The 23,494-nt window shown below is 49.0% G+C and overlaps 1 protein-coding gene across 2 annotated transcripts in view; it reads left to right on the top strand.

Moving 5' to 3' along the window:
• The window catches only part of BACH1 (BTB domain and CNC homolog 1), a 222,566-nt gene that overhangs the window by 48,181 nt on the left and 150,891 nt on the right, over positions 1–23,494 (top strand). The window contains exon 1 of one of the 2 annotated variants that reach the window (XM_078658390.1): positions 15,809–15,968. The exons of the other annotated variant lie outside the window; for it this stretch is intronic. The gene's annotated coding sequence lies outside the window, so the exon portion shown is untranslated. Of the gene's footprint in view, positions 1–15,808; positions 15,969–23,494 lie in introns of those variants that run through there. 2 annotated transcript variants of the gene reach the window in all.

Consider the following 23,494-nt stretch of genomic DNA (forward strand, 5'->3'; position numbering starts at 1 on the left):
GATGCCACAGCTGTTATTCCTGACAGTGGCTTTTAGCAAACACAGCCAGGGACCTCAGCCCAGTCAGGGGAAAACAAGACAAACATTGTAAAGAAAACAATAATGACAACAATAGGGAATGCCCTGTCACATTGTCATGGTAACTGTTTGCATTCATTCTGCTGCTTAGCTCCTCGTGCACAGCCGGTGCATTGCTAATTGTGAGGAACGAGCCTAGGTCATTTGAGAGGAAATATGGCATTCCTTCGCCTTATCCCACTAATAGATTGTGCTAGATACACCAGGTGCTCTAATTCATGACAGACCACCAGGCCCTCTCACGTGTATGCTTATAAAGAGCCTAGTTTATAATAGGACGCCTCGCAGCGCTGTACATTGTATGCCTGGATCTAACTTGGCCTTCTTCACTGGACACAGAATGATTTAGGGGTTCTTTCTGTTATGCACTATGTAAAGCGTTTAGGATGACACCCGTGATTTACACCTGCCTCTCCCCTATCAGGCGTAGGCCCTACTAAGAGCCTCGTTAGATCTGCCTCGGTATTTTGGTGCGGTAATACCGCACCTGGTAAATACAGATATTATGGGTGTCCTATTACCCAGGGGTGGGTTTAACGTATTCTGGTTTCTGCGCCTCCTATTTAGGAATACTGCGGGAATACACTGTACTTTCGCTCTTACCAGGTGTGCTATCTCGGAATGTGAGTATTGTGCCCATACAAATGCTGTCAGTTTTTCCTGACGAAAAGTGTGAGAGCAAAAACACAGCGGTCTAGTAATTACCGTAAAACCCAGAGTCCTAACTCGGGTGCAAACTCTTGTGAAGCTGCTTACAACATCCGCGTGCCACTGTGCACAGCGTTTTATCTGAGGAGCAGCGCTGAGATTAGAGCACGTATTAATCCCGCTTTTTACAGCACCGGAAGGCTCCTTGCAACGGGTTACTGCGTCCTGCGGCCACACACGAGGTAAACGGAGGAGGGGGGGGCGGAAAGGCACGAAGAGCGGGAGGGGGGTCGGGAACGGCCACACACGAGGTAAACGGAGGAGGGGGGGGCGGAAAGGCACGAAGAGCGGGAGGGGGGTCGGGAACGGCCACACACGAGGTAAACGGAGGAGGGGGGGCGGAAAGGCACGAAGAGCGGGAGGGGGGTCGGGAACGGCCACACACTGACAGCGGGAGGGTGAGGGGCGGGAACAGACACACACACACGGACAAAGCAACAAACTAAAAAACAAAGCACTCACCTGGACATCTTCCGGCAGATCTCTTGCTTCCTGCTCTCCACTCCTCCTCCCGATGACGTGGTGGAGGCTCGGCCGGCTGGGCCAATCCCAGCGCGGCCCTGGCTGGAGGCGGACGGCTGCTTCTTTCGGCTGGCCGGCCTGAGGAGAGGGAGGGAAACGGGCTGCCACGGAGCGGGAGGGAGGGGCTATCGAGCGACTTTTGTGCAATCGTCCCGAGCAGGAAGGCTGATGCAGGTGCCGGCAATGCCGGACCAGATTCGGGGGCGTTCCCGGCTTTTGGCTGACGTCGCGTGACGTAGCCAAAAGGGAAAAATTCTCGGGAACGCCCCCGAATCTGGTCTGGGATTGACAGACAGAGCCCTCTACCAATGGCTAGCCTCCATTTATGGAGCTAGCCAATGGGAGGAGGGGGCAGATACCCGACCCCACATAGAGGATATCATTAGTTTTTGCTAGCGCATGCGTACTTCGTACGCATTGCGTGGGCAAAACCTAAAAAGGTCAAGCTTCACATCGACTCGTCTGTGCGGCCCGTCGCCCGGAGGCATAGGCGGGTGCCATTCAATCTGAGACCCCAGGTGGAGGCGGAGCTCCAAAAGCTGGAAGACCTCGGGGTGATAGAGAAGGTGCCGGGCCCGACCCCTTGGGTGTCCCCACTGGTAGTAGCGCCCAAACCAAAACAACCAGGGGCCATCAGACTATGTGTAGATGTGAGGTTACCCAACGTGGCCGTCAAAAGGGAGCGACACATCACCCCGACCATGGACGACATAGTGGCCGACCTAAATGGGGCACCCAACCGACTACCTGTCCCGACTTCCGGACAACACCAATCCGATCCATCCGCTGGAAGACGGAACGGGAGCCGAGGCGTTCGTCCATATGATCTCGCAAGCAGCTTGCCCGGAAACAATGACACTGAAAGAGATAGGAGAGGCAACTGCGATGGATGAAACGCTGTCCAGAGTCCTCCACGCTCTAGAAGGAAACAGATGGGCCCACTTCCTAGATGGAGCGCAAAACCTTCGAGCGGAGGTCAGCCACATGCGCCAACAACTGTGGCAGGTCAGGAGTGAGCTGAGTGTGGGTGACGAAGGAGTCGTCCTAAGGGGACACCTAATCGTAATTCCTGAAAATCTCCAGCCAAGGATACTGGCGATAGCGCACGTGGGTCACCAAGGGATGGCAAAAACAAAAGCACGCCTGAGAAGCAAGGTCTGGTTCCCAGCTATGGACAGCATGATAGACGCGATGGTGCGTTTCTGCCATGCCTGCACCATCACCGGCAGCGAACCAGCACCAGCGCCGGTGATAACAGAAGAGGCCCCCCTGAGGCCGTGGACCCACCTCAGCATAGACTTCGGGAGTTTCCCAGATGGCCGACACACACTCGTCCTGGTCGACTCATTCTCCAAGTTCCCGGTAGTGGAAGTAATATCCTCTCCAGCGTTTCCCCAGGTCAAAAAGGCCCTGAATCGCATATTCGCCACCATGGGGCTCCCGGAGGAAATCAAATCAGACAATGGACCACCTTTTCAAGGTACAGAATTTCAAAACTATCTTCAGAACCTCCAGATCGCACACCGGAAGATCACCCCACTATGGCCCCAGGCAAAGGGGGAGGTAGAGAGACTGATGAGAACCCTCAACTGCGCTCTGAGGATTGCTGTGGACGGTGGGGAGGATCCTGAAGCCGCACTTGATCAGTTCCTAGGGGCATATCGGCAGACGCCACACAGTACAACGAAATGGGCCCCAGCACACGTGCTATTCAAGAGAGCACCCCGAGACAGCATCCCGACTGACCACACGTGGTGGCCCGAAGACAGGAACGACGAGGCCATTCAAGCTCGGAGGCGAGACAGCAATCGAAAAGCGAGTGAGGCCAGACACGCCCAAGAGCCGACGTTGCAAGTAGGGGACACCGTGGTGGTTCGGGACCGACACCCGGGCTGGAAGTTCCGAACCCCGAATGAACCCGAAGTGTGGATAGTAGACCAAATTCAAGGCACCATGGTCATCGCCCGGCGTGGCGGACAAATGGTCAACCGCAACGTGTCCTGCTTCAAGAAGGCGTCAGTACCAGCGGAGGCCCGAAGAACAGCGGACGACCAGGAGGCTGTGGAGGAGTTTGGTCAGGATACGGGGGTCTCGTTCTCAAGATCACCTCTGGCCAGGCAGGATGGAGAAAACTCACCCCAGGGGGCGAGTCAAAATATCAGAGCCGAGCCCAGCAGTCCAAGGCCGGTCTTCCGGAGTGAGAATGTGGAAGTAACCCCGGGTGGGGTGGCAGCGTCTCCATGTGCACGCAGCCAGAGGTACAACTTGCTACCTAACCCAGAGCCCAGCCAGAGACTGCGAGACTTTGCATGGACATCACCTTAGGGTGAATGAATACTTGGAAGAAGGGACTAAATTGAAGGAGGGATGTAGAGAGCCACCCGGGCTCTCCTAAACAATGTTGCCACCTTACACGCATACCCCGGGGCGGGCTCACGCCGGGGTATAAATAAACAAGGCGGAAGACCGCTCGGGGTCTTTCCGGCTAACCCCTTACCTACTGTGCCTGCGTCCCTTCTTCTGGGATTGGGGAGACCACGTGCAAGGCCCTGCAGCGGCCCACCACAATGTTCTCCTGATGTATCAGTTCTGTTCCTATTGTGAAGCGCTCTGACGCCTTTGGGTAAAGTCTGTGCCCCTCATTGCTAAGGCTGACGACCCCAATGTACCGGAATCCACTGAGGCCGTCCGTTCCTTAGTACAAAATGTTCCGGCACCCCCTGATGGCGCACCACCTGTCGCAGTCATACTCGCAGGGCAATCAGGACGCCCCGACGGCAGGAAATAGCTTGCGTAAGAAATGCCCTGCCACAATCGTAATACTGGTTATATAGCACAATGTATATACGAACAGTACCATAAAAGTGGTTCTGCACACGCATTACCTGTTTTCCCTGCCATAAGTTGTCTAAAACATATATAGCATCCATCGTGCTAAAGGGTGACGACCCGCACCCCACTAGTGCCACCACCATATGTCAACCCTGGACTACCTAACCTAAGGACTGTACGAGGGAATGAGTAAGAGAGGAGTAGCTCAAGTAGCTCAAGTTTGGGTCATTCTCGGCCACTAACCAAAATTTCTCACGGGATGAACAAGCTCTGACCATTCGGGTCACTTTTGCTTATTTGGAATGAAGAGATGCCTCGTATCTCATCTATGGAACTGGATTTCCCAGTCACCCGCCAGTGGGGGGGGGGGGGGGGGGGGGGATAAAGCTGGATGTCCCTGACAGCGAGAAAACAGCCTCTCTCAGTGCGTCAGCTGGAAGAAGCTTCTTTCGGCACTTGCAACTGCGAGGCATCGGCAAGTAGTAAGTTAATCTGCTTGTCAGGATGAATTTGAACCTATTCCGACTAAGGAGGGAACAAGTTTCACGTGTGATTCTCCCTGCTAACGTCGCATGAGGCCTCCAATCCCAGTCAAGCCTCCAGTCAAGCCCCGATTCCTGGCTAATTTAGCATCCAGCCAAGGGGAACACCCGAGCTGCTGGACGCAGGTTTCTCTACGAAACAGTCATTGATTCCAAGAACTTAGCGTAAGTCAGGTAATGTTTTCTGTGGCTCTATGAGGTTAAGATGCCCATATATAGGGGGGGGGGGGGGGGAAATCGGATGACTGCACTAAGGGGCCTAGATTCCTTACTAACAAAAGTATGTTTCCCTATCCCGAGGACCCCCCCTTCTCGGATGGGCTAGCCTCCCACGGGTGAATCACACCCTCTGGTATCTTTGCAGCGATGACACCCATCCTGCTTGAATGCCTGCTTAAAAATTACTAATATCCCTGAGAAAGCCACACTGCACCCCCCATTCCTTTATCAGTACACACAGCATTTTCTTCTCCTCTGAAGCCGTCTATGTTCTAGCAGTCATGCACCTCTCCTTCACACATTTTCATACAACATGGCCATTACCTTTGGCACAAGTGACGTTCGCTATGCGCCCCCTGCCACGAGGCCAATGATTGCATGACGTAGACTAAGCGCCTGTTTCCCTTACTCACAGGCATTGTTATCGCTACCCTTCTATTTTTTAGCAATCGTGTACATCCCCTTCACAACCTTTCACATAAAATGGCAATTACCTTCGGCACATGTGACATTTTGTTGTCTATACACACGACATAAACAGGCCACAACTCGGACTCCGTCACACCCACAGCAGATCGGAAAATAACATGCGACAAGACTCAACGCCATTGCCGCGCTCCAGTTGAGGATAGCTTAGCAATGAGGGTGGCTTCGCGAGACCTGTCAGGGAGAAGACTGGTGAAACTCGGTTTATGTCGGACACCGTGGAGAATTAGGCTCCCACAAGTCAAAGGCACGGTTATGAAATATGTGACCTGCTCAAGATCACATGACCTGGCTGTCAATTCAGCGGTGCGAAACACACGAATATGCGCGCATATGCCTACAACCTTATTGCCGCCCATATAGTCAATAGAGGACACTTTTCCATCATTGTTAGGAGGATCAAGCTGTCGTGTGGAACGAATCATTTCAGACTACACCCATAGTATTAACTATTATTCCCCTATTCATGCAGGTGCTCCATTTGAACAGGCGGCTGGGCCTGCGCAGACTCTCTTCATGTGATTGGGGCAAGATAAACACCTAATTAATACAAATTACTGTTCAGACACAGGGACCCCTAAAGAGAATACCCTCACGGGTCACTGATGCAAGTCTACCACACGACAAGGGCCACTGGAAAAGCGCTCAGTTAGACCTCTGCGCCATTACGCTGGCTGACGCCCAGCTGAAATGTCCTTTATGAGCGAGAGACCCATCCAGCCCAACGCACTGCATTGTGGTACATGAAGTCCAGTAATTACAAGGGAATAGCGAGTTAAAAGTGGGTCGGCTCACCTCGCATGTAACTCCGAGGACCCGATGAATGATAACAGATAAATCTCTCTCCTTTCTTTATTTGTAGCGCAGCCCAAAATGAAATCATGTGGTCTTGGTTTAATAAAGCGGTATTTCCAAGCACTGTGTGATGTATAAATAACACTGCGGTCTTATCCTAAACGCTGTGCGCCTCAAGGCCCGTTCAGAATGATATGTTCTTTACATCGGGAAATAATACCGTTCTTTAAAGTCTATCCTTTGCCCTTTTATGCTCGATGTAGCGGGCGGGGCAAGGTCAGGGCAGGGTAGCTCGGTGGGTATAATTTTGACCAGTCTCATCTGTTCTTTTGGTAGTACAGACTGATTAGGGAGGACTCCCACGAAGTCAGCTCACTTCTTCGAGCCCGATTACGCAGCGGTTGTAGATGTGGGGAGCGGTCGATGTCTGCACAGACCCTACATTATATCTTACAATCCGGCCGCCGGTTCTCTGACGCTGCCTACCTCTGAGCTTGTGTACGAGAGAGACAATCTGCCGAGAAGAAAGTTCAACTCTCCGAACTCGACATTATTTCGCGCCAAGAGACAATTCCGTCTTTTTAACTGCAAGTTCCAAACAAGGTACGCTGGACACTGACGTCTACCCAGGAGCCGAAATGGAGAAATCTTTACAGGCTGGCTACCGACTATTCGTTCTTGTTGACTATTCGCAAGTGTATTAAACTGCTGTGATATCTTACTGGGACTGATTTTATTGTGATTAGAACGCATGGCCTGCTGGGTAACATATCCCGATAAAAGGTGCATTAATTTGCTAAACTCTCAAACCGGATTAAGAACATATTGTCTGCATTGTTGTACTCGGACTCCGCAGGTGTGGTTTTAACAGATTACCAATTTTATAGGCACTAGAACCAGTGACCGACAGATTACACACAGATCTCTACACAGGTGCATAAACCCGCTGACCTCTCTAACCGGCTGATGCATATATCAACTGAGCTATTTTATTGTGATTAGAACGCATGGCCTGCTAGGTAACGTATCCCGATAAAAGGTGCATTAATTTGCTAAACTCGCAAACAGGATTAAGTTTGATTGATTGATTGATAGCTTTATTTCGATATGCAGGTATCATAAAAGCATTACTAAATATATAAAAACAGCACATCGTAAAAGACTGTACATTTAAAAACAAAACAGATAAAAGGTAACAATAAAATCAGTAGTAAATTCATTTAAAGGTATGTTACATAGATAAGGACAGTCTTTTTAAACGGATCAACCAAGCCCATTTTAAAAATTTGGATACAGCACAAACTACCCGAGAGGATGTGTCAGATCGTAAAATTCTCAGAGCCACCAGGTGCTGGCGAGTACCCAGTTGTCTACAGAGTGGTTTCAACCAGTGGGATCTTGGACGGGCATAATCTGGACATTAAAAAAGGAAGTGGATCACCGTTTCGGGCCTATTAGTACATAGGGCGCAGTAGCGTGATGCCTGCGCAGACATGTTCCATCTAGAGAGGAGGTCGGCTAGAGGTAATGTACCTAGTCTAAATTTAATGAAAAGACCCCGGTCCATAGGTGCCGTAATTATGTCCAGATAAGGTTCAAGGGCAACAACGTCTTTTATTTGCAAATAAGCTGCGGTGGAATTGCAGTGACGCGGATTGCTGATGAGGTTGGCAGAGACCCATTCCCAGTATAGTTTTTTTAGGCTCGCCTTCGGGGGGGCACAGTGTGTGGACCAGCACGACCCCAAGCCTAGGTCCCCTAAAAGATTTTTAATGTCCCCAAGCCATTTGATCTTGTTCCAGCCGTCCAAGCCCATCACCTCTGACAGCCCGCCTGCGTATGATTTTAGTTCCGGCACCCTCCACAGACGAGCCCAAAGGAGGAGAGGCCGTAAATGGGCCTGGTCCTTGATTGATTTACAACCCGTATCCAAAAGCACAGGAACTGTCGGGGTACTCATCGGGATGTCCAGGAGGTCCTTTAGAAATTTATTCTCTGCCTTGGTCAAAGCCTCCACGTTACCTAAGCCCCAAAGCTCAGCCCCATAAAGTGATGCGGTTACTGCTCGGGCTTTGTAGATGTCTATTATTGGAGCTACACATTGTTTAGATGAATTATTGTACTCCTTCAGCAGAGCTCCCCCCACCCTTTTGTGGCTGATGGTCATTTTGTTTATATGGGGAGTCCAGCTCATGACATCACTCATTCGAATTCCCAAGTAGTCAAATTCTGACACTCTTTCAAGAGGGATGGAGTTCAAAATGGGAGGGCGGCCAAGCTTACGGGGTGGGTGCATAATTAGATATTTGGTCTTATCCACGTTGATGACAAGTCCTCTTTGTGTACAAAAGTCCTGGAAGCGGTTCAAAAGCTTCTGGAGGCCCTGGGGGGTTTTGGAAATGAGGAGGGTGTCGTCGGCAAACAACAGGGTTGGAATCCTAACGCCCCCCAGAGAGGGAGCGTCTGCAGATTCTCCAAGCTGGTGCTCTAGGGAAAATAAGGTGGGAGCTAGTACGCCCCTAACGACCGGGATCCTATCGGTCTTTTCCCCATGCAGTCCCCATCGCACCTGAGCATAGGTGTCATTATGCAGTTTGATGAGGAGCATTAAGATGTAAGGGGGTATCCCAAGACCATACAACACCCTCCAGAGTTCCTCCCTGGGAACCAGGTCAAAGGCAGTCTTCAGGTCTATAAAGGCCAAGTAAAGACTGCCTTTGCCCAGCTCCACCACCTTCCAATAAAGTAACAGGAGTCTAAAGACTTGCTCGATAGTTCCTGTACCTGAACGAAAACCAGCTTGCATATCAGACAATATATGGTTGTCATCCACCCACTGGAGAATCCTCCCTAAAATAGCTTTACCCGCCAATTTCTGGGTTGAATCAATGAGGCTTATTGGCCTATAATTCCCCAGTGAATCCCGACAACCCTTTTTAAAGATTGGGACTACCTCTGCCCCTTTCCAAGACTCAGGCACAGAACCTCCCTCAAGGATGGCATTGAGGAGGCCAGAGATCAACATCCCCCATTCGCCCGGGTAGGCTCGGAGAAGGTCCCCTGGCAGCCCATCTGGACCAGCTGCTTTCAGTGGAGTTAAAGATTTGATCAAATTCGTGACCTCCCGTACGGAAAAGAGGTCAGTGCCTCTGTCCACGGGTGAGGGGGGGAGGAAAAAAGGGTCATTAAGTGTGCCTTCTACGGCAGAATAAAGGGCCTTAAACTGGTTAAGCCACGCCTGGGCAGTGATAGTGCAGGTCCTCAAGGTGTCATCTGGGCGGTTTCTGCTACCCACCAGGTCCCAGAACCCTTTGGCATCTCTCCCTCGACTGGCGACCAGGAGGTTCTGCCAAAAGCTATCCTCCCATTCCTTTTTGGCATTTTTTAAACAGTGTGAGTAAAGCCTTCTGGCCTCCCTAATCCTGGTTTGTGATTTGGATTTAACCGCTTCGACAAGCAGTGTCTTTGCTTCCCTACAATTATGATTAAACCAGCCCTGCCTGGCCAGGGGACGTAATTTCTTCCCGTTGGTGCTGGCTGGAACAGTAAACAGGTTGGTTAACGCCTGGGTTAGATTACAAAACCTGTCGGAAACCCCCGCCCCCCCACCCTCAAGAGAATTAGAGATATCTAGGGCTGCCGCTAGAAGCTGCGTTATAGAGGATGTTATCTCGACTGAGAGCGACAGCCTTGCCCACTTTAGCCGTCGTCCACAGTTAGAGACAGATGACAGGTCCGAAACGATGGCACATGGGGTTCCATTCACTACACCTTCTAACCACCAAGGAGTCATGGCGAGAGAGAGCAGATTGTGATCGCTCTCGATGGAGGGTATAATCTCCATGTCTTTGACCGAACTCCATAGGTTGACGTCAAGCAAGATATAATCGATTCTTGACGTATGGCCGGGCCTGTTGAATGTATGTGCGCCCTTTTTGTCCGAAATAGTCCTACCATTAAGGGCCCTCAGGCCAAACTCCATTGATAGGGAATTTACCTGGAGCACCACTTCCGTCCATCTTCTAATAGGGCTGATCTCTAAGGCCGGTATCCCCCTCCCATAATCAGCATCCTCTTGATCTTGTGTAACATCTGAGCCAAGAGGCTCAAATGTGCAATTGAGGTCACCTGCTATCAGGGTACAGGACTTGTAGGGACAGGATCGAAGCAGGCCCTCAAGGCGGGTTATAGTAGGGGATTCTCTACCCCCCTTGGTGCCTCGTGCATAGATGTTGTAGATGTTTAAGATAACACGGCCCTTGGGGGATTTTAGGATGATATTCAGGAGATCCGGACACTTTGTGTCGTGCTCCTCCACCCTACAATTAAGTGAGGAGGCTACCCAGACAAGGAGGCCTCCCGAGGGACGACCTCTACCAGTCTCTGAGTGTACAGCTGGTATATGATGGGATGAATATCCTGCCTTATGAAGGGGTTCCCTACTCCAGGTTTCCTGGAACAGACATATGGAGTACTCCTCCACAAGTGCGTTCCAGTCGGGCAGGGCCAATTTCCTGTCCAGACCAGCCACATTCCAGCTGAGAACCCTGACAGGTGGGTCCGCCAGAGCCGCAATGCTACTGGGCTCGACAGGGCCCTCCGTGACTGTGTCTCCCAAGGGAGGACAGACAATGGCAGGCTCGATTTGAACCCTCGCCGCCCCTAGTTCCCCTATATCGCCTGGGGCGACCTGCTCCCCTGGGGTAGGCAGTGGGTCGTTTCGTACTACAGATCTGGAGTACTTGATATTAGATGTTCTGTCCACTCTACTATTTCTTCCCCTACTAATATTCAGGTGATCAAGGGTCTGTCAGCATCCCCACCCTGGGTCTTGCCACCCACCCGAAGGATTACAAATAGGGCCAGTGATATGGTTATGGTACTGTAGCAGTGGAGCTGATGTAGTAATCCCTGGCCAAGAAAAACTTGAGGGGCGATTTTGCTCATTAAACAGACTAGACGAAACACTGGTAGGACGTGGGTAGAAGAAAGTGAGGTCAACAATGCCAATTCCTCCATTGCTTGTGCCCCAACCCTGTCTTGTTAACCATCCTGCCACCCTTGGGTCTTGAAAGTTAACCACAATACAGTCCCCCCCCAGGCTTTAGATGGTAGAGCCTATCCAATCTATTCTCCTTACCCCCAATATGAGACCATCAACTTCCCCTGGTAGAGGCCGATTCACCCTTAGCCAGTGCATAACTTTATTTTTAAGCATCTGGAAGGTTTCTCTCTGTCCCGGGAGAAGTGGTGGGACATTTATAAGGACTACTACAAAGGGGAAGGAATCTGGGGTGAGGTTCATGGGGGGTTTCTTATAAGGTGGCTTTATCGGGGGTGGTACGGGCGGTCTGGGGACAATAGGAGCAGGGCGGGGTATAGATTTATTTACTAAAGGCTGGTTACGAGTAGATGGGGCAGATGGTAAAGCAATACCCATTCTGGTACACACATCACCCCCTGCTTCTACGGTACCCAAGGAGTTTGAACTGGGCGGCGGTTGTTGCGCCGCAATCTGAGCTGGGGCTACAATGTTAGGGGGATTTTTAACAAATCCCGGTGGTGCTAAGTCGGGAGGCTTAAGTGGTCTCTTCACAACCGCACTAACTTTCTTAGATGGTATAGGTGAGTTAGTTTGTTGCCTTTGTCCCTTATCATGTGGTACACCTTGGGTAGTGCTCTGGCACTTACTACTTTCGTCCAACCTTGCCTGAGCTTTTATCAATGTCTTTGTTGAGATGAAATTATCTAATGTAGCCTGCTCAAAATGGTCTAGGCGGTCAGAGAGCTTACTAATTCGTTCCTCTAATGGGAGCAAAATTGACCGTAACAACCTTTCTAAGTCAGGAAACAGATTGCTTGGGGGTGGCGGTTTATCTGCCATTGCCAAACCAGTGTCTGAAGGATTAATAATACTAAGGTCTGGGCTGTCTAATGTCACAACATCCCCCTCTTGTATAATTTCCCTACTACGGCTTGCTTCAGTGACAGCCTTACTGGGACACATACTTTTGTTTACTTTTCTAAGTTTGTGTGGGGGTTTAACTGGGTAACATTTTCTAGATACAGTATTCCTTTTTCTTTTTGATCCAGATTTAGGATGGGCCAAAGAAACCCGAGCACATAATTCAGCTGTACAAGTTATAGAATCTGTATGGCTCACACAAGATGGAATCGGTTCGCCCAGAGTACCCAGGATCTCCTCATTGATGATAGCATCATGAACTAATTCATCTACAACAGGCAAGTTTAGTGATGACAGGGGTGTTACCAATGCAGGATAGATTTGTACAGAGCGCTTATCTATAGGATTTTTAAGCAGTTCAATGGATAGTCTCCGCTCGGCACGCCTCTCTGCAAGCGATATTTCTTTATCAATAGTCTGGTTCGGGCGGTTAAAAAATTTATCTAAAGGGCCAATAACTACTGACCCAGCCTCGCCCGGTGGAGTCATCAAAGCGGTGCTACTTGGGAATTCCGGCATTCCTTAAGGTTACCAGCCCTTTATACAAAACTTACTGGTAAACACTTATATGACACAGCAATGTACTACAAATTATTAGATCTGTTGTAATCAAATTCAGAGGGAAGGCCCAGCCCGGCCTCCTCCGGCCCCGGACGGCCACAGACGGCCACAGACGGCCACAGACGGCCACAGACGGCCACAGACGGCCACAGACGGCCACAGACGGTCACAGACGGTCACAGACGGTCACAGACGGTCCCGCCCTTGTCCCGGGCTTCTCCCGGTCGCGCTCCCGCGCAGCGGCACGTATAGTTCCTTTTAAAATAAGGGAGATAGATTATGGGCGGGTGGGCGGGGCCAGCAGGGAGAGCAGCCCAGGTGTTGCGAATAGGGCTCGCAGGGACTCCTGGTAAGTTGAGTTCCTGCTTCCACGCTCGCAGCCCTGCCGGCAGCTCCACAGGCCCCAAGGTCAAAACTCCTCCCCTCAGATGGCACACACTCGGTATGCGGCGCTGCGGGACCCGCGATGCGGGTCCGGCGAGTTCACTCTCTCCACAGGGGCAGACACGGAGGCAAGAAGTCAATAGGCAGCAGCAGCAAACAGGCAAAAAGGGTTAAGAACATATGGTCTGCATTGTAGTACTCGGACTCCACTGGTGTGGTTTTAACACATTACCAATTTTTTAGGGACTAGAACCAGTGACCGACAGATTATACACAGTTCTCTACACAGGTGCATTAACCCGCTGACCTCTCTAACCGGCTGAGCTGTTTGCACCGAGGCGACAACTGCTCAAATGGCAAGACAGAAAGGAAGCGCTTCGGCAATTTTTGTAAAATTAATTTTGGAATCCTCTATACTTTTTTAACAAAGAGGAGCACTTTATTGCCACTTTTCTGGCGACTTCCCAATTCCTCAGCCTTTCAACCTATTCCACGCGCTTGTTAAAAACATTCGGCATCGTGTAATAACGCCCCGACTTTTGAAATAAATCTTCATCTTTTTAATTATGGGCACAGAATTATGAGCAGAAACACAATTTCTACACACAGACAATGTTGAAGAATGTAAAATTCAGCATTATTGGGACACTTTGCCAGAGCGTGTTCTTATCGAATGCGCTATCCCGAGGTTGTTTTAGCTCGTGCTGAAACCTGAGGGCATCCTGGTGCTACGCAATGCGCTGCTAATACCCGCTAGTATGCGCTGTTCAAACACCCCCAATGCCCAAATGCTCTTCACAATGAGGCCCACAACGTTCCCGCTCCCCTCCCCCGGGGCCTGGGTCGGGAGCTAAAGTGACGGAGTGTGCCCAAACCATTTTCGGAACAAACCCCTGGCAGCCGCAGGCGGTAGGAGATGGCTGCGATCTACTCCCTTGCCCCCCTCCCCGCCTCCCACGGCTGCCCGAGGCCCCTAGGGACACCCGACACCTCACCTCCCGAGCCGGCCGCTCGTTTCAAAACTCCAACTTTAAATTCAGCCCTGGCATCCCATCGCCGAACCAATCCGCGCCGACTGCCCCGAATCTGCTGCAGTGGAGAACACGAGGCGCCGTCCAAGGGGCATTCTGGTGTGGGCGGGAAAAGTTCAAATCTTAATCTAAGGCGAGGGGTATGGGGCCAGGAGGGTGAGAGCAAGTCCGATGTAGGCGAAGGAAGAGGCCGAGGTCCCTGTGTTACTGACCTAAATAGGTCACGGCCTCTGCCCCCGCCCCCCACCGGACGTGCGTCACCTCTCGCCCCGGAAGCACTTCCTCCGGCCGGCCTCCCATACCTCTGCCCCCGCCGGACGTGCGTCACCTCTCGCCCCGGAAGCACTTCCTCCGGCCGGCCTCCCATAGGGTGGCCGGCTACCTACACTGACCAATGGCGTTGCGTGGGCCGGGGGGCCGGGCCCTAAAGGCGGGCTCGTCTAGCCTCGCCCTTGGTAAAGTCTGCGCTATATAAAAATGCATAAATAAATAAATAAACCAACGGAATCAAACAAAAAGGCGCCATTACACGAGCGTGCTCCCCCACCCCGTACCCCGAAATGCAAAACCTCCATCATGGTGCCTGCCTCCGGGTCAGTAAGGGGGGGAACGTCACTCTTTACCAAAAGACGAGCCATAAACCTCCCCCACTCATCCTCCCGCCAACCAACAAACCTGCATATTCTCCTGTCCCACCGAGGCCATATGGGAACCGGCGAGCCAATCAGCAAAACATGCACTCTGCCATATGAAACAAAAAACCCGAGCACATCTAGTTTAACAGTAACACCTGTTATCAATATTCTTTCCTTTACATACGATGCACTGTTCTCGTTTCATACAAAGAGCCCCAATACCACTGATGCAGCCATGCTGTATGCATTAGAAGCCAAAGTATTGTGGACATATAGAGTTTATCGATAATTTGGTGCTTTCAAGAACATGGCCAAATTAATGTTTCGCTGTTTTATATAGCGCTACCTCGGCCCGAGGGAACTGAAGCGCTTTACATGAGCACCAGTTCACATTCATACAGATTATGGGGACCCATAGCAATGGTGATGAGGCGTGGCTGATGTCAACAGAGGCCGCGACAATATAATAGCTGGATGAGAGAACAGACAATTTCTCTCTTTTTTTTTCTTTTCTACAATATTTTGAGCGCCTCGTGCAGCAGGGGGCTCAGGCTGCCTCCCAGCGCCAGGGGCGGTTCAGAAGTGCACGTGCAGAGATGCACCATGAGGGGCAGCAGGTCCTCGCCCCTCAGCCATGAAAGTCACTGGTACTCAAAGCAGCCGCCGCCGCTAGGGCTATGCTGCACATTTTGCGCCCTCCAAAAGGAATGGAAAACAACAGTTGACTCTTGAAAAACAACCGTCCTCGGTGCCGGAAAGTGTGCCAACATCGTGTTTTCGAAGGTGCCACCGAGTCGCCTCAATTGTCATTCCATAACCAATTCCTTTTTGGGAGAGCAAAACAAAATATTGGGGAACCCACCGTCACCCTGAAGAACGCAACGGTGGTTTAATTTCATGAGGCGTACTCTTCCGGGTCAGCCGAAGGGTGGTGTTTTCCGGGGCGGGCAGACAACCTTTTCCTGGTGCGGGTCACGTGCTTTTGTATAACCAATTACAGGCTACGTGGGACAGAACAGTCACGCAGACTGTCATAGTACGCACCACCCCTTCGCCCGTCAATCAGGTGGTACAAGCTTTTCGATTGCCTCTCACTGCTTTCACTTATGGAAGTCTGACAGAGTCCTTCATATTATGTGGAAGTCGGTTAGAGTCGTACCCAAAGCAGTGGCAAACGGATTTTTAGGGTGCATTTACCTCGAAGCAGCAGGTATGGTTCAAGACACTTCTTTCCTGAAAATAATGTGTGTGACTTCCCAGGGGTGTTGTTACGCTCTGGTTCCCCAATCTTGAATAGGGGTGCAGTGCATTTAATGATAAGTCCACGCCTATGATCATCGAAGACGCTATCGGGGCCATAATGTTGTAAACACGTAGGTTAACTGCATGACATGTTACGTTATGTTCAGTCACAGGAAACGCAGCGCCCCTTTCGTTGATATTCTGCCCTTGTACATTAACACACTCCACAACATAAATCTTAGAACAGGAGTCCAGTCTTCGATATTCGCGGGGGCCCATGTCAAATAAGCAGCTTAATTGAGGCAAGATGTACGATGTGTGTTCTGATTCCTGACCTTTGTACACGGTGCATCCCTGTAGGAAAACCAGGAATGGCTGCACTTTCTCAAGTTACTGAACCTTACATAGATCACTTGTTAATTAAGTTGACAAAGTGCCGGCCAGCACCAGACCAGCGTTCTGTAAACCAATGAGCAGAGGCATATAATAGCACGTGAAGTGATGTCACGATCATGACGGATACATTACTTATATTTTATGGGCCTAGTTTCTAGTGAAAGCCAAACACAGCACACAATTAGCTATGTTAATTACATGTCAAATTACGTTTCTGTTCTATAACTTATATATGTTGATAAGAAACATTCATTTGTATCTGCTTGTCACTGCGGAGTAGTGAACGTTTGAGGCTGTACATAAGCCAACATTTAAAATGGCGTTGTTTAATTTGTACCTGCAGTGCATCAATTCCCATATAAGCTAGTACAAACCATATTGTTGGAATGGGTGTGTTAGAAATTGGGGTCTCTAATTGGCAGTGGTTTGTACCCTGTCCAAGTAGCTACTCTTCCTTCTAGTCACAATAAGGTAGTTACTCACCTTGATAACCCCCTCTCACCCATTTGGTAGGCAATGTGTAAATTATTTGTACACAACACACAGTTACATAGTGAAAACACAACAATTGGACACCACACCAGTTTAGAAAAGTAGAATTGCAAGGATTGATGACTACGCTCTAGAAGCTTCACATCTATCACAAAGTCATGGATAAGTTGAAATAACAAAGTGTCCAATGTTCAAGCATATAGTGGTGCTGGCTTGCTATGCACAGAGCCACCTTAAGTGCCAATTAGCCACACTCTGAGAACAAAGTGCAGGACTATATCCACAAAGAAATAATGCTCTCCGGCGCACCCAATCCAATTTGTAACATTGAGTCCATTCTTGATAAAATTATGAAGCAATGATTAGATCCACAGGAGTCAAGTTTTTCCACAGCCTTTTTACTTTGAGAAAGGATTTCAAACAGCATTTGTCCATACCAGAACAGCCGATATGTGTTTCGTCCTCTAGGACTTTTCAAGGCTGTAAGATGTATATAGCACTGAAATTTACAATACTGTTATTTTTCTACTCGTTGACATCACATTGTATCCATCTCCAGTTATATTCTGATGTTACACAATGCAGTGTACACATAATGCATCCAAACCGAAGGGCAAGGCAATTTGATGACAGCTGTCCAAATTACATAGTGCATTATTCTTTAAGAAAAATGAAGTATCTTTATCTAAACCAAACAAGACTAAAACCTAACATACACAATTCAAAATATGATTTTCAAAAGGTTTCAATCGTATCTGTCCATAGAAATCGATGGATGTGTAATTTCTACACAAAGTTCCTCAAATATGTCATACATCACAAGGCAAACCAACCACAGAGAAGGTAAGCGTTGGAAAACACAGCAGTGTATCAGTTCCTGAGTTCTTTGGGAGGCAATATGATAGTTCTTCTGCATGTAGGAGAAGTGATGCATTGAATTCAGACTGTAGGGGGAAGTGATGCGTCGATTCTGAGACGGTTCTGGTCTGTGGGTGCTGCGTCTGAGATGCGCGGCGCATGGGTGCGATGTGTCGAATCTGGACACGCTGTAGGTTGATGAGACGCCAAACAGACGTTGCTTTGATTTCTCTAGCCACGGTCTGACAATGCGTTGTGCCTTTTAGCCGCACAGGAGAGCCTGCGTCAGAGTGGTGGTCTCAGACTTCAGAGACGGGCTGCTGGCTGGCGCTGTGTGGATGTCTTTGGCTGCACGGGGCTTTGCGTCGGGAGTTTCTCCCGCAATGTGGTGCTGAATCGGAAAATACATTGCTGCTGGCCTACTAGTAGCATTTGATTTAAAGGCCCTGGGCACACAGAGTGCACTTTACTAGGGACTTAGCAGTAAATCAAATATGCCAATCATGGATAACCAATTATAATCGCAATTTACACAGGGAGCACTTGCACTTTGGCTCTGACCAGCAGTGGCTCCTGAGGGAATGCCTTTCATGGTTGATGCAGTGTTTTCGGTGGTCACTGGGGTACAGGAGGAGATGGTGGACTGGCTGGCGTTGCTGGAGGAGGGAGTGGTTTCGGAGTCAGGTGTCTGTTTGTTGAAGTTGTCGTAGAGGGACTTGATTTTCAGATGGAAGTAGGAGCTGAGCTTGTTGTAGAGGTCCAGGGATGGGGTAATGTCTGGTTTCGCTGGGGGGTTTGGTGAATTCCTGGATGATGCTGAAGAGTTCCTTTGAGTTGTTGGAGTTGGCGAGGATCTTGCTCTGGATGAAGTTCCTTTTAGTGGATCTGATTAGTTGGTGGTATTCTGTCGTGGTGTTCTTGTAGGTTGTGCGATCTTCCGGGGATTTGCTGTTTCTCCAGTTCTTCTCGAGACGTCTGCAGGTGCATCTGGATTGTTGAAGGTCGGCGGTGAAGTTCTTTGGTTGAGTGGTTGGCATTGGTCGAGGTGGAGGGGGCATCGTGATTGAGGGTGGAGTTGATCTGCTCCTCAGTGACCTTGCTCCAGTTCCTTCGCAGAGGGCAGGGTGCAGGTTTGGGGCGGTGGCTTTGTCAACGTGGAAGTGTACGCAGTGGTGGTCCGTCCAGGGGAGTTGTGTGGTTTGGCTGAAGTGGATGTTGTTACCTCCTGCAAAGATGGGGTCGAGGGTGTGTCCTTCCTTGTGGTTGGGGGTGGTGATGAGTTGTTTCAGTCCGAGGTTGTCCATGAGGGTGGGGAGTTGGGGTTGCTGAGGTTCTCAATGTGGAAGTTGAGGTCTCCAATGAGTATGTAGTGCTTGGAGGAGATGACATGGGGCTCGATGAAGTCGGCGATGGTAGTGGTGAACGTTGTTCGAGGTCTGTAGACGAGTGTGCCTCGCAGGGACCTGTTACCTGCCCTTTCTCTTTCTTCTCTTTCTCCTCTGTGACCGGCCTCTCTCTCTTAGGTTTCCTTTCATCTTTCCTCTCTATAGTTGGGGCGTAACGCAGGGCCTGATAGCCCTTGCTGGGCAACACCATTCAGCCCAAGGAGTCTCTGTGAACATCAAGTCTTTGGGACCCTTCACCAGATTCGGCAGGTGCAGCAATATTATTTTGTTTTACACCATTGAGTGAACCCAGAGCTAAGTCACTTTCGCGTGTGCACTTTAAGTATGCCTCAGATGTAAAGCTTTAAACTGTATTCCAGTGAGGGCTTTGTACAGCACACATCCTGAACTGAATTACCATATCCTCACCACAGCTTTCCTTTTCCCCATTCCCTCACCATGGCTTTCCAGGTCACAATCAATCATCACCTACATCTCCTCAGTGTTTTCTTTCCACCAGAAGCCGCGCTTTACATTTGAGCACAGTGCCCGCTTTTATGTTTAAAAAGCAATAGCTTTAAGTCTTGCAAATGCAAGGCCTATTGCATTGCAAATGCTTGTTATTAATACTGTGGAACGGCCTCCTGACTCTGGGTTAGGGTTGTGTGGAAGCTACAAATAAGATATAGTCACACTTAAAACATGAAAAAAAAATATTTAAAGTTTTATTCCTCTATTGTTTTTTCTAGTTATTGCAGGTTTGCAGATAATTGTGAATGACTCATAACGGCTAGGTGGTTATCACACTTAAAGGGCTGTTTTCAATGAGTATACGTTCTGTATGTTTTTACTATTTAAGAGATTGCTTTGGTAGTAATCCTCAAAATAAAATGAGATGATTTTAGTTGCAGTCATGCACATAATCTTCTTAACCTTTAGCTTTGCTAATTACCCTGTTTAACACATTTGCACATTCTTTCTGAAACCAAGCACCTGGTAACAGTCCATGGACACATGAGATCAAAGGGGATCTTTTTTCCTTTTCCAGCTGTCTCATTTGCTCCTTCTCCTTGGTTGACACAGACATATTCATCCTTCATTTTGGTGTTCTTATTGTTGTTGTAAATAGATAATGTTTGGGCTTATGCCCTCTTTTTAGGTCGAGCAGACGTAAAAAGCAGGCGAAGCCTGCTATGTCTGCGAAGACCACTTTTGCTGGCGTGTCTGGGGGAATGTGAGACAGCGATCGCCCACGCGCCTCGCTGTCTCAGATTACTTCTCGAGGGCGCGCACGTCGCCGTGCACATCCCCTGCCTGGCATTCACTCTCAATCACACACACATACACCCACACAGGCACAATGCATACACACACGAAAACGGGACGACAGACACTCGCCTACACACCACCTTCCCCCCCCACCAACCAGTCATCGTGCTACATACACACGCATACACACACGTGCACACACACACACACACACGCACACATCCCCCTCACATCCCACCCAACAGGTTCTTCTTGCGTGTCCCTCGGCAGCCAGCGGGTCATTCCGGGTAACAGGCGGGGGCCGCGGGGCTCACCACGAGCACGGGAGCCCCGCTAGCTAACATGGAAATCCTCCAGCGGCCACAGGAGCGCCTGCTTCCTGTTTTTGTCCGTCCCCGCCCCCGTCCCAACAAAGCTTGCCTGACTTCCTGTTGAAGCCGGGCTGCGGCGGTGAGTTTGCTCGTTTATTTAAATTGCTGGCGAGCCGGGGATAAAATTGAGTCGGTATTATCCGTGCTGTCCTGGTGTAACAATAAAACACAGTCTTAATATTGCATCAAGCATCACATAAAGGCGTCCATGTTCTGGGGAGAGTCGAGAGATATGTAACGACTTGAGTTCATGTATAAAACTATACCAATCTGCCAGAAAATAATTACAAATCTCGCAATTTTTTATTTATTTATTTTATGCGTTTTTATATAGCGCGGAGGTGTCAGAGCGCTTCACTCTAGGAACAGTAGTGAAACATGAGGAAAAATTACAAGTGAGCATGTTACAAAAGCAAACGTTACGTTACATAAGGCAATAGTGACAAGTGTGAAGGTATCGAGCAAACAAAATACAAGAAGTAGCAAACGATACGTTACAAGAGGAAACAAGCATTTGCAATGCAATAGGTCTCGCATTTACGCGAGTTTGAGCTATTGACATTGCAAATGACAATGCCTTTTATTTTACTTTTCGTTTTTAAAATGTAAATAAAAGGCATTGTCCTTTGCAATGTCAATAGCTCAGACTCGCATAAATGCGAGACCTATTGCATTGCAAATGCTTGTTACATATGTGATTGGGGTATAAAACACCTTCTTCTGCGTGATCTCCTTCCTGCTAGGCTCCAGGAATTGCTTGACCATTTCCCCACATGCCAACGCAGCTGAAGCGGACTCCCTCACAGCTCATAGAGGATGGACAGAAGTGCAAAATCAGCAGTTATTAGCTTGAGATGAGTTGTGTTGGTCTGTACTTAGAATGTGGCATTGGAATGCGGGGGCAACTTCGAGGGAGAATGTTCGGAGGGAGGATGGTTGGAGGACATCGAAGATTATGGTGTCAGTGGTAGGCGTCGCGTCTGCTCCTGTGAGTTTATGAACCAAACACTTTTTTTTACCTGCAGAGCATGTTTCTTACATGTTGGCAATGAGCAGGAACAGACGAATGAGGGTAAAGAAGTGGATGAGGGCTGGTTGCTGCGAGTGGCCACCCTGGTGGCGGTGGCAGTGGCAGCTGGGGAACCAGATTTCCAGTGGTACGACTCTCGGTGGACCCGCAGCAAGGTCCGAAATGAAAACGGAGGACCTGCTGGTCCTGCGCATAGGAAGCAAGGTCCTGTAGCGCACATGCATTTCATCCAGCAACACGTTGGGCATTCACGGCCCTGCGGCGGGCAGGTGCAATTAGAGCGTCATCGACAGTGGCCATTTTGAACTTGGTTTTAGTTTGTCAAACCAACCCCAAGCAGCTTTAAAGGAAACACACGCACAGTGAAGTTTGCTGTGTCATCGCGTTACACTTACAATTTTCCTGGCTTTATAACGAGCTGTTTGTGACAAGAACACAGGCATGTCTTCAAGGTAATTTACCTTTCGTTGGTGACAGGCCCACCGGTCTCTCGAGACCATTAATCTCCAGTATATGTGGAGCATCAGTGACAGAAATCTGTATTTTGGAAAACGGTTTTCTCTGAAGTTGAATCTAAAGGTAATGGTGACATCTGTTTTGCCACTCAGCATTTTTAGGAATTTATTGGTGTGCAAATATTAGTGCAGGTATTAATACTATGTCTTTCTTCATCTGTTAACATTTGGTACATTCAAACTTTAAAATGGGCAGTATTACTCACCCCAACTTCATGCCTGCAATCTAAAGGCGAACACCCAATAGATTGGGAACTCTGGTATCCAGTATTTTTGGCTTATGTGGATGTCTTGGAAGGAGACTACTTTCCACCCCAAAGAAAGCTCGCTCTCTTGAAACACGTTGGGCGGTTTGGGCTTCAGAGTTCAAATTGTTACCACCCATGGACATTCCCGGTAAGTTTTAATGTGTTTGACTATACTGTTAAACAACCTAGTAATAGAATGGCAGAAAACTCGATACAGTGATGGAAAGGTTCAAATTCTACTCAAGAGCCCAAAGAATTTATGAGAATATTCATTCTCATAAGTTCTTTGAGGAGTATATGTTGGCTTTAAGAGCCCTATGACCAAGTTTTGAGAGATCAGGTCATGATGAAAACTTGGAGTAACAAAGTTCAGGAGAGACTTTGGGTAGGCACTGACTTGACTCTCAATGCTACTGTGAGTATTGCCAAGAGAAATCAGAGAAGTTTGTGCAAGAGATCAGAGGAAGCGGCAAGAATGGTGGTGGATACTGGGGGAATTCAGAGTCTAGTGCAGGAATTAATGTTATTAAGAATGACAGAGGGAAAAAAGACGTTTCTAACAGGAAAACATTCTCAAGTAGCTGTTAAAGGTGTGGTAGTAGCTTTCATATTGGTACCGTTGAGGGGTGTCCTGTGTAGGAAGCTGGCTCTGTAAATACTATACCAACGTGAGGTTTGGTTTGCACAGAGTCCAGTGGATCCCTAAAGGGAGGCAGAGGTTAAAGTAGATAGTACCTTACTCTCTATTTGTGGTAGTGTGGGCGAGCAGTAAGGCCGTATCAGAGGGTAGGGATTAGCATCTATTGTACACACTGAGGCAAGAAATGATTTCACACACTCAAGGACTGAACTCTGACCAATTTGTTTTGTGTAAAAATAATATTTAGGTATCTTTATTTTCTAGAACCAAGCCAGGCCTGGTAAATGTAG

This window comes from Lissotriton helveticus, chromosome 8 (genome assembly GCF_964261635.1).
Source record: "Lissotriton helveticus chromosome 8, aLisHel1.1, whole genome shotgun sequence".
Classification (NCBI taxonomy): Eukaryota; Metazoa; Chordata; class Amphibia; order Caudata; family Salamandridae; genus Lissotriton; species Lissotriton helveticus.